This window comes from Elephantulus edwardii, unplaced genomic scaffold, assembly GCF_000299155.1.
Source record: "Elephantulus edwardii isolate Elephantulus edwardi_28Jun2011 unplaced genomic scaffold, EleEdw1.0 scaffold00136, whole genome shotgun sequence".
Lineage (NCBI taxonomy): Eukaryota > Metazoa > Chordata > Mammalia > Macroscelidea > Macroscelididae > Elephantulus > Elephantulus edwardii.
In genome coordinates, this window is record NW_006399886.1 from 259,403 (window position 1) to 271,696 (window position 12,294).

Sequence of the window (12,294 nt, forward strand, 5' to 3'; positions counted from 1 at the left end):
TGATTGTTTTCCATACTTGCATGCCATAGTATTTCATTTTTGCATAAATATTCTTAAATGGAATAACTTTAAAAAATTTGAATAAAGGAAAAAAATAGTAAAATTGTTAGTGGAAACTCAGTCACTTTCACTGTGCAGCCAGCATGCTCTTTGGAGGTAAAGTTGATGAGGCTTCACCTCACATACTTCGGGCATGTTGCTAGGAGGGGCTGTCCCTTGGAGAGGGACATGATGCTATGCTTAGAAAGGTAGATGATCAGCGAAGGAGAGGAAGATCCTAGACCAGGTGGATTGACACAGTGACACTTGCAATATGCTCGAATGTGTCATAGGGTCTCTGTGGATTATACTCAACTCAATGACAACTAACTAGCAATCTGAAAGGCACATAGTTCAAATCTACCAGCTGCTCCATGGGAGAAGGATAAGCAATCTCCTCCCATGTCATTTACACACTCAGAAAATTCCAACTGGAAAGGACACAATTGCATCAACAGAGTACACTATAGGATTCTATAAAAGATGAGCTATGTTTTCCTGTGTGATTTACAGCCTCCGAAAACTCACTAGAGGATCATCTGTGAGCTTGTTCTGACTCAAAGGCAAAGAGAGAAAAAAATTAATCCAATACTAATTGTCAGCTAGCTGATAGCCTTGAGCCTGAGGCTGTCTTTCTCTTTGACAGAAGTTAGGAACAAATTTTCACCAAACTTAAAGAGAAATAAAATTGAACTGGGGGTAGTCTTTATTGTATGATGTTAGGTGCAGAGGGAGCTCGACTGCAGGGAGTTGTAATACAAAGCCCAAAGCCGCACCTCCCTGGTGATTCAAATCCACCACCAGCAGCCTTGGAAATCCACTGGAGGGCCAGTTATGAGTTTATTTTGGCTTGAAGGAAGTGATATTTAACTTGAATTCACTGGGATGCAGTGTTAGTTAATGACAGTACACAAGTATGCCCAGATGCACTGGTGGACCATATCTTGCACTTTTTAAAACTCTCCTTTTTTCTGCATACCCAGCCCAAACCTCTTATTAATCCCTAAGCCCTTGAAGATGTTCAGATGAACAAATCAATGACTTCCAGGTCTAGTTAACAAGTTGATAATTGAATCTCTCTTTTTTTCTCCCTTAACTAATTAAGTCTATTATATTAAATATCATTTCAGAGGAACCATTGTAGGGCAAGATCTGGGAGTCTGCTTAAAATAAAAGCAGAAGGCATTTTTTGGGGGAGATAGAGATGATCCACACTGAAAAACATCCAGAAAAAAAAATATTTTTTTTTTCTTGTTCCATTGGTTGGGGAACTAAGATTTTGTAACCCAGAATTCTTAACTGACTGAAAGGCTGCCAGGAGAATTAAATGTAGGTTATCTAGAAGTGGGAACTTGGCAGGGATAGTTAAGTAAAACATAAGAGAGATTGCATGTTTGGTTCAAAGTAAGTGTCATTCAGTTTATTTTGGGATGATCCCTAGGCTAAGACAAGACACATATTTCTGATAACCTATTAATTAGTAGGATTGTTTACTCAGTCATGTCTGTTTATGAAGGTTCATTGCAAAATACTTCTTGATAATGCTCTGGTAACTCTATGAACTTTGAGAAATGACTATAGTTATAGAAAGGCTTCAAGTCTTTTGTTCATAGGGTCTCAATGAGTCATGCTCAACTCGAAAGCAATCAGAAACAACAACATGCATCAGAACCCTTCAAAACTGTTATCTCTTGCCATCTGTTTGACTACAAGCAGGAAAGATACAATGGAATAGTGATATCCTGGACCTGCCAGATCTCGTTGCAAAGTATTGGCTACTTTAGTTGTTGTTGTTATTATTGTTGTTGGGTGTTGTTGAGTCAAGTATGACTCATAGTGACCCTATGAACAACAAATCTGCCCTATCCTGTCCCATCTGCGTCATCTCTGACACGCTTGAGTCATTGCTACCATCACTGTGTCAGTTGATCTTATTGAAGCTTGTCCTCTCTTTTGCTGACCATCTGTCTTTACAAGCATGATGTCTCTGTCCAAGGAATAGCATCTTCTAGCAACATACCCAAAGTATGAATGAGTCGACAACATATAACAATAGGCTTTTCCCTCTAATCTTTAAAACTGCCAACGTGGTCATAACATTACCAGAATTACTGTAGGAGAAAGCAACTTCATCCTCTGGAAAAATAGATTAATTAACAGTCACGCTATGCACTAGAGGATTTACCTTCTCAGAATTAAAAAAAAAAGGCATTAATATAACTTCGGTAGCTCCCCCATCTTCTTCTGTTGTTTATTGGATCACTGAAATCCTCGCTAACATTACCAAGATGACGTTGTTGATGTTGTTGTTGTTGTTAGTGACCCTATGCACAATTGCCCTAAACCCTGCTCTATCCTGTGCCAATCTCAATGTCTCTGAAACACCCACCCCCATTACCCTTTACCACCCATTATTTTGTAAAACAGTCCTTGTGATTCAATAGTTTTTAGCAAACCGATGGAAGCTTTTAAGGAGCCCTAGTGCCAGTATGCATGTAACGTATTGAATTGCTAACAGAAAGTGATTCAAATCCATAACCCCCTCTTGGGAGAAAGGAGGACAATATCTTGTACCCTAAAGATTTATAGCCTTAAAAGTCCTATGAAGAATCACTGTAACCGACACTTGGCAGTGCATATGGAAGCCTCCCCTGGTTTTTAACTTTCAGAGAGTGTTGGGTTTCTAACTGTCGGGGGCTTGTGTAGACATTGCTTAAGTGGCATGTTGCCCTATCCCCCATCTCCTTTACCCCTCTATTGCATATACAAAATTAAAAATCTCCTTTCCTCACTACTATAACTAGTGCGGTGATTTTCTCCTCAGACAGTATTTTATGCTTTGTGTTCTGAAGCACTTGTATTATTTGGAAAACATGGAAAGTATGATTTTGTGTTTTAATTACCATGGCAAACAAGATTCCTGGCGGCTGCATTAATAGGGAAGGCAATTCGATGAAAACCTAATTTGCCTCATGGTTAAAAGAGTTTCTAGATTATGTGATACAAGTAGCATGAAAAATAGTATAGTCACATATTTTCATGCCTTTTTATTAGATAATGTTTAAGTACCATATTTGAAAATTGATCATGTCAATTTTCTGTTGGCACATTACCCAGTGCAGCCACTGCAGTGCGGCTCAGATAATTCTAGGTGTCTTTTGGTCTTTTGGCTGTTCTTAAGAATCCTGGCAGCTGTGTTTGACAAAACAAGGACCCTTCAATCTTTATGATTCTGGTAGAAATAAAAGCATTGGAACCCTCTATTCTTACCTAACTAAAGTCTAGATTGCATGATTAGGTGCTTTTATCTTTGAAAAAGGGAACCTGGATTTCAAATGTTCAAAGCAGCATTTTCTCTCCATGTGGATATTTCTTTCCTTTCTCTTTCCTGCTCAGGTTCAGTCAGCGACCATTAAATCAGAACATCAGTACATCAGAAGAGAGGAAATAATGATTTTTCTCTTATTAATCTCAGAAAGGGCCTTCAAATGAATGAGTTAAGATCCTGACAGGCCTGTTTTTATTTTAAAGGAGTTTGTCATAATTTAGTTATACTATATGTTATCGTATATAGTTATACTATTATACTATATATTATAATACTGTATCATTTTCCTTCTGAAGGTAAAGTTATTAGAGTATGCTTAAAAGAGGGCATATAACTTTAAGAGTATGACATTTTAGGTATTAAGTATAAATGCATTTCATATAGAGATATATTTATAAATAGATATATAAGGAGCCACTGGTTGATATAGACCCAAAAGATTGATGAGTTGAACTCATCCCAAGGCACCTCAGAAGAAATGCCTAGTGATCTGCTTCTGAAAAGTCACAACCATGATAATGCTATGGAGTAGTTTTATCGTGTACATTGGGGTTACCATCAATCAGTATTGACTTGATCGTTGCATTGTCTTAGTCTTGTTAACATTGCTAACCAAATAGTGCAAAATTGAGTTTACTATTCTTTTGTATCCCCAAAATAACCTTATTTTGAAAAGACAATTTTTAAGTGTCGAAGTTCTAGGGGTTTGTGTTTAAGTAATTTCAGGTGTTTAGATATGTTGTGGCCAAAAAAATTATTTCTATTTGAGATCCTTAAGTAAAGCTTTTGTTTTTGGATTATCATATACTTAATTTGTGTTATATTCTGCTGGAGATATGACAAACAATAAATTTTGTGCTGAATAAAACTGTAAAGTTTGGTGATTTTCCAACACTTCTATATTCTTAATTTTATATAGTCAATGTCCTATTAATTTATAGTGATATATTGAAGTTTTCCCTCTGCAGCTGTACTTGTCTGTTTCACGCTGGATAGCCACCTTGTGATTCATGTATTTGGGCTTAGTTATTGGACACTTAAAAGCACACAGTTACATAAAGACACTATTCTTCTCTTTGTTCGGTGCTGATGTAGAATGAGCCTCAGCCCACAAAGAGAAGAATAGAAGCAAAATACTCATTTTAAATAAAGTGCATTTCCTGTTTTAAAAAAGTATGTAGTTACTTGCAAGGGTTTCATTTCTGGCATGTGCATTATATTTTCTTTTTGTATTGAACTCTTTTTATCTAACATTAACCTTATCATCCTTTTAAAAAAACACACATTTGCTGGAAGTTTTATTGGAACACATTATTTTATTTTTATTTTGAGACCTAATCTATAATACAGTGACTGCTGCAGTGAGCTTTGTGTGTCAGAAAGTGTGAGGATGGCACAGGATAGAACAGGGTTCAGATCTTTTGTTCATAGGATAGCTCTGAGCCATACTCAACTCAACAACACCTAACAACAACAACAACAACAGATCTGTATAAGGAGCTCTGGTGGCAAGAAGCTGCAGTCCCGAAGGCACACTGTTGAAATCCCTGAGCTGCTCCATGGTAGCAGTATCCTTCCATGTGGTTAACCGTCTCTGAAAACCCACTGGAAGGTCAGCTATGGAGCAGTTCTGAGTCGATGTTACACACCAGCAATAACCACATATATACTTTCGCTCAATAAAAGGTACTTGTATTTAAAATGTTGAAACAGTTGTTGTTGTGTGTCATCAAGTTGGAATAGACTCATAGCTGACCCTCCAGTGACTTTTTATAGGCTGTAAATCACATTAGAAGAGATTGTCCATCCTTCTCTTACAGAGTAATTGGTAGCTTCAAGCCTCATTGCTTTGGGTTGGTAGCCCAGCTCCTTACCACTAGCCCTGATCCAAAATATTTTGCAGATTTTCTTGTTTCTTTTCTATTTTGTCATCTCTTTTCTCTTTTATACTTGTTTTCCCCCTTTTCATCTGATCACTTCTTGATTTGTTTGTACTCTGGGAGAAAAACTCATGCTTACTCAATCTTTACTAATAATAAATTCCCTCAGAAATTGGTATAGACACTGTTTGGATTATCATTACCAAGATCTAACAAGCAGCCTGACAGCACTGTGGAAGGAACAAGTAGTTCCAGTGGAATCTTCTTGTCATCTTAAATTTTTATGTCATCATAAACTTAATTTTCTTCTGCTATTTTTTCTGTAATAAACTTAATCAGTGCTTAGTTCTGTTCTTTCCAAGCACACACATTTATGGATGTTAATACCAAACAGCACAAATTGTAGATACTTCTTGTTGTACCCCAAATTATTTTTTGCTACCATTCCTTGCTCCATTATTTCAGAATGTGACAGTTTCAGTTTGCCACCATCACCTTTACTGTCTGATAAAGGAGATGATGTTTTTTTCAGAAATGATGAAGTTGGAAATGAATGTATTTCCACCTTCAACTTATCTGTCACTGCAGGAGGAGGATGAGCAATCTCCTCCCATGAGATTAACTGCGTCTGAACACCCACCAGAGGATCAGCTAAGGGTCAGCTCCAACGCTGTGGTACACAACAACAACAACAACAATTTATCAGTTTGTTTTATTGGAAAATTGATCTGCAGATTGCTAGTTACTTTGTAGTGTAGATTCCTATTTTCTTCCTTGATTATCAGTGTTCTAATTAGTGCATTGCTTGTTTGTCAATTTGTTGTATTTGTGGGTTGCTGTGATGCTGAAGAAGCTGTGCCACTGGCATTTCAAATATCAGAGGGGTCACCCATGGTGGATGGGTTTTAATGGATCTCCAAGATTAAGACAGATTAAGAAGAAGAATCGGGCATGCACTTCTGAAATAACAGGGCTCTGAAAACCCTATGAACATCAGAAGACTTGAATAGGTATACTATTAGAGGTACAACCCAGATTGATAGTCAATTCAGATAAAGAAAATACAGCTGCAAAAATCCTTTAATAATTGGAACATGGAATATGTAGAGTGTGAATGTTGGAAAACCAGAAGTTATGAAGAAGGAGAAAGAATACATGAACATCAGCAAATTCTAGGCAGTGAGATGAGACAGAATGGCTTTGTCCCCTTTAAATTAGACAATCACATGGAATGCTATGCCAGGAATGAGTAAGAATGGTATTGTGTTCATAGTTAAAAAGACAATTTCAAGATCCATCCTGAAGTACAGTGTTGTGAGTGATAGGATACTATCCACAAGCATACAAGGAAGACCTATTAATATGACTATTACTCAAATATACACTTCTCCTACATCTAAAGTCAAAGAAGAGGAAATTTAAGATTTTTATAAAATGTTGCAGTCTGAAATTGACCAAGCATTCAATCAAGATGCACTAATGATAATTGGTGATTGGAATGCAACAATCGGAAACCATCAGGAAGGGAGGAAAGTTGCAAAGTATGGTCTTGGTGACAGAAGTAAGGCTGGAAATAGAATGGTTGGATTTTGTACTTTCAATGATAGCAAATAACAAAATATCTATTTTTAAAAACAGAAAGCAACTTTGCACATGGACCTTACCAGAGGGACTGCATTAAGAATCAGATTGACTATATCTGTAAAATAAATCTGTGGAAAAGCTCAGTATCAGCAGTCAAAATCAGAACAGGTGCTGATTGTGGAAAAGACCATCAATTACTCATGTGCACATTCAAATTGGTGCTGAAGGAAGGAAAAACAAGTCCATGAGAACTAAAATATAATCTTGAGTTTATCCCACTTTAATTTAAAAATCATCTTAAGAGTAGGTTTGAAGTGTTGAACCCCAGTGATTGAAGACCTGATGAATTGTGAGATGAGATTAAGGATATCATCCACGAAGAGAGCCAAAGGTCACTAAAAAAAAAAAAGAAGGAAAAGACCAACAAGGATGTCTGGAGAGACCCAAAAAATTGTTCTGCAACACTAAAGGCCAAAACAAAAGGAAGAGATGCTAAAACAAAAGTGCTGAACAGAAAATGTCAAAGGGCAGCTCAGGAAGACAAAGCAAACTATAAGAACAGAATGTGTTGATGTTGATGTTGTTATTAGGTACCATCCAGTCGAGTACAACTTACAGCGATCCTGTGAACAAAAGATCTGAACTGTGTTCTATCCTGCACCTTCACACTTCCTGACACATAAGAAGAGCCCATTGCAGCAGCCACTGTGTTCAGTCAGTCTGGTTGGGGGTCGTCCTCTCCTTCACTGGCCTTTCACCTTTCCCGGCATCATGTCTTTCTCCAGCCTTCCTAGCAACAAGCCCAAAGTATGTGAGGTGAAGCCTCATCGTTCTTGCCTCTAAAGAGCACTCCGGCTACACCCTCTCCAAGACACATCTGTTGGTTCTCTTGGCCGTCCATGGGATGCTCCATGCTCTTTTCTGACACCATAGCTCAAAGGTGTCAGTTCTTTTTTTGTCATCCTTATTCATTGTCCAGCTCTCAGATGCATAGCAGTAATCAAAAAAATATGACTTGAATCAGATGCATCTTAATCCTAAAACTGACATCATTACGCCTCAATAATTGAGAGAGGTCCCTAAATGCAGATTTTCTGAGTGCAGTACATCTCCTTATTTCCTGGCTGCTGGTACCAAGAGTGTTGATTGTGGATCCAAGCAAGATGAAGCTTTTGACCATTTCAATCTCCTCTTCATCCTTCATGACACTGCCCATCAATCCAGTGGTAACAATCTTTGTTATCTTGACATTGAGATGCAATCCATACTAAAGACTGCATTCCTTTGTCATCTGCAATAAGTGCTTCAGGTCTCCCTCACTTTCAGCAAGCAAGGTTCTGTTGTCTGCATGACCAAGGTTGTGTAGAGACCTAGAACTGGAAAATGAAAAGGGAAATATTAGCTTAGAACTTCTCAAACTGAGGGAACTGAGATACATATTCAAGCCTCGAATTGAAATATTTAGAACTACTATGGGGAAAATCTTTTTTGGCAAGAAGCTGTGCTGCAATCCTGAAGGCATGTGGCTCCAGGCCATCAGCTGCTCCACAGAAGAAAGATAGGCAGTCTCCTCCCATACGATTAACTGCCTCTGAAAACTAGCTGGAAGGTCAGCTATGGATCAATTCCTACTCTACAGTACACAATAACAACATGATTTATTTGTTTAATGTCGATATTATTTTCCAAATGAATAGTTTCATTTGCATTCATTTCCCCAATCCTTGTTTTTCTTGACAAAATCAAGTAGTTTTTGGGTCAGCTTTTACTGTTGGTCACCTTATGTGTTCCAGAGAAGACTTTTGCTCCATAAAATGGACTTCTTATGATGTGCTGTCAAGTTGACCAAGACTCACAGTGACACTGTACAATAGCTTTGAACCTTGTTTTATCCTGAGCTAATCTCACTATCTCTGATATACCTACCCTAACTTTTCTAGAAATTGTGTCTGTCCATCTTATCCAATGTCTTCCTCTCCAATTCTGTCTCTCCACCCTTCCAATCATGATGTCCTTCCTTCTTTAAGGACTAGCCCCTCCTGGCAACCTGCACAAAGGATCTGAGAAGGAGCGTCAAAATCCATGGAGCAATGTGGCTTTACCCTCTCCAGGACAGACCTGTTAGTTTCCCTGGCAGTCTGTGCTATGTTCAGTACTCTTCTTCAGCTTCACAATTCAAAAGCATCAATTCTTCTTCTGTTACCTTTTGTCATTGTCCAGCTCTCTGACACATACAAGTAACTGAGAAGACTGTGGCTTGGATCAGGTGCACCTTAGTCTCTAGTGCTCTTTAGCACTCTAGAGAGGTATCTGACAGTAGATTTTCCTAATGTAATCTGTCTTTTGATGTCCTGACTTCTGGTGCTAAGAGTATTGATTGTGGAACCAAACAAGCGGAAATTTTTGGCAATTTCAATCTCTTCTCCATCAATCATGGTACAACCAATTGTCCCAGTGGCAAGAATCTTCATTTTCTTGATTATTGAGCTTAATCCATATTGTGGACTACAGTCCTTGACCCCCTGCACCAAATTCTTCAGGCTCTACTCAGTTTAGCAAGCAAGGTTGTGTCATCAGCATAATACAGGTATTCCTTCAATCCTGATGCCACATTCCTCCTCCTAAAGTCCAGTCTCTGGAATGATATGTTCTTCTTATAGATTGAAAAGTTATGGAGATAGGAAACATCCCTGATTTTGAACCATGCAGTGTTGCCTTTCTCTGTTCTGACAGTTGTCTTTTGGTCCAAGTATAGGCTTTTCATGAGTACAGTCAGGTGTTCTGGGATTCTCATTCTTCTCAATACTAGCCACAGTTTGTTGTGATCCACAGTCAAACCCCTCTGTATAGTCAATGATACACAGACATTCCTCTGGTCCTCTCTGCTTTTAGACAAGATCCATCTGACATTTGTGATGGTATTGCTTTTGCCATGACCTCTTCTAAACCCGGCTTGTATTTCTGGCAGTTCTTTGTTGATGTATTTGTTCCTGTCATTTTTGAATGATTTTCAGCAGGATTTTGCTTGCATATGGAATTAGTGATATCATTGATAATTTCCACACTCTGTTGGATCACCTGTTTTTCTGTAATGGGGATAAATATGAATCACTTCAAGTCAGTTGGACTGACACGTCCAGATGTCTTGGCACAGCCTCATGAGCACATTCAGGGCAGCATCTGTTACAGTATGACAACTGATATTCCATCAATTCCTGGGACCTGTTCTTTACCACTTCCTTCAGAGAGGCTTGAATTTCTTCCTTCAAGACCAGTGCCTCTTGATCATATGTTGTTTGATAAAATTCTTCTGTATCAGCCAATTCTTTTTTGGTACAGTGACTCTGTACTCCTTCTCTCTTCTCTAGATGCTTCCTGGATCATTCAATATTCTGACCATAAAATCCTTAAGTATTATAACTTGAGGCTTGAATTTGTTCTTCATTTCTTTCAGCTTAAGAAATGCCAAGCGAATTCATCCTTTCTGATTTTTCAGCTCCAGCTCTTGGCATCTTGCATTATAATACTTTTCTTTATCTTCCTGAACTGCCCTTTGAAATCGTCTATTCAGCTGCTGAACTTCCTGCTTGTTTCCCTTTGCTTTGCTTTGGACCTTGGCACCCTAGTGCAATATTGAGAGTCTCTTCTGACATCCATCTTGGTCTTTTCTTCCTCCTTTGTCTTTGTAATGAACTTTTGCATTCTTCACGGATAATTTCTTGATAACTTCCTACAGGTCATCTGGCCTTCACTCATGAGTGTTCAAGGCCTCAAACCTGTTTCTGAGATGATTTTTAAATTGGTGGGATAGACTCAAGGACAAGTCTTGATTCTTGTGGATTTAATTTAATTTTCTTTAGCCTCAGTTTGAATTTGCATATGAGTAGTTAATGATCAGCACCTGGCCTAGTGTTCACAGCTAAAACTGAGCTTCTCAAATAATTCTTTCCACAGACACTGCTAATCTGATTCCTATGTATATCATCAGGTAAGGCCTGTGTGTATAGTTGCCTTTCATGTTTCTTATTAAGAGTATCTGCAATGAATAAGTCATTGACTGTACAAAATTCTATTATTTCATCTCCAGCTCCGTTTCTGTCACCAAGCCCATGGTTTCTGACTACTGATACTTCTTCTCTGTCCTCAACCTTTGCATTCCAGTTTCCCATTATTAGTGCATCCTTGTTGCGTGTTCAGTTTCTGACTCTGTTTATTGGTGCGCCTATTGAATGATGGTGATATTAACAGGCATTCCTTGTATGTTTATTATCCTGTCGCTCATAAAATGGAGAGGTTGAAAAACATCAAGGACTGATATTTTGGAAGTAGTATTTCTTTCAGACATCTGGCTGCACTTGAACTGCCAGCCTTTCAGTTAACTAGTGAGCCAAGTAATTGTACCAACAGGGACTCCTTTTATTTCATAATCTACTCTTACTACTTTTTTCTTTTTTAAGTTTTATTGTGATTTTAACTAGAATTTACAGGAAGGTGGGTTTTTATTCATTCATTGTTGTACATATTTCTCCTTTACCCCTCACTAGTCCACTTTGCAATAGTACCTCTTGTTCCACATTGTTGCTATATATGCAATGCCTAATCACATTTTCCTTTCAGATAGTTCTTCCCCTTGTCTGTTCCATTAGTGTTCATTATCTACTCACTCATTCAATTCTCCACCCAATTCCCCATGTCTGTCCTATTTTACAACAGCAACATTATATAGTATTTGTCCTTTTGTGTCAGAGGTATTTCACTTAGCATGTCATGAAGGCTCACCTGTGTTGCATAATGTTTTACGAGGTCATTGTTTTTCAGTGCTGTGTAATATTCCACTATGTGCATGTACCATAGTTTTGCTAACTATTTGTTTGTTTATAGACCCTTGGGTTACTTCCATCTCTTTGCTATTGTGAATAACACAGCAATAGACAGAGGTGCACATACATCTGTGTTGCAGCTCTGGTTTCTTTAGAATGTATTCCCAGGAATGGAAGCCTTTAAATGTTATTCCTTAGAAAATGCTGCCCTTGTCATTTTATGTGGTTGATTACTCTAAGGATTGAGTACCATCCTGGTGTTACTTTTCACCTTATAGATGTGTCTACTTGCCTGCAGTTTGTAACACAATGATGAGTTCAATTGCAGAGTCAAAGAAAGACCCAGGGCCTTAATCTTGGAGTTTCCATTAGTCACTATCAGACCAGTATGCCTGGCTTTTATGTAATTTTTTTAGTTTTGTTTTTTTTTTATTTATCTCCCATTCTATAAAAAACCCTTTGTTGTAATCCTTTTCAGAGCATTTTGCCATTGGAGCTGAGAACCTTTTAGTTCTTCTAGTCTCAGGACTATGAAAATTGAGAGTCACAAAGACTGTTAATGCTATGGACTGATTGTTTCCATCTATCTTTTATTTTCTTCATTTTTTTTTTTTAATTAAAACAAGGGAAGACCAATGGTTGC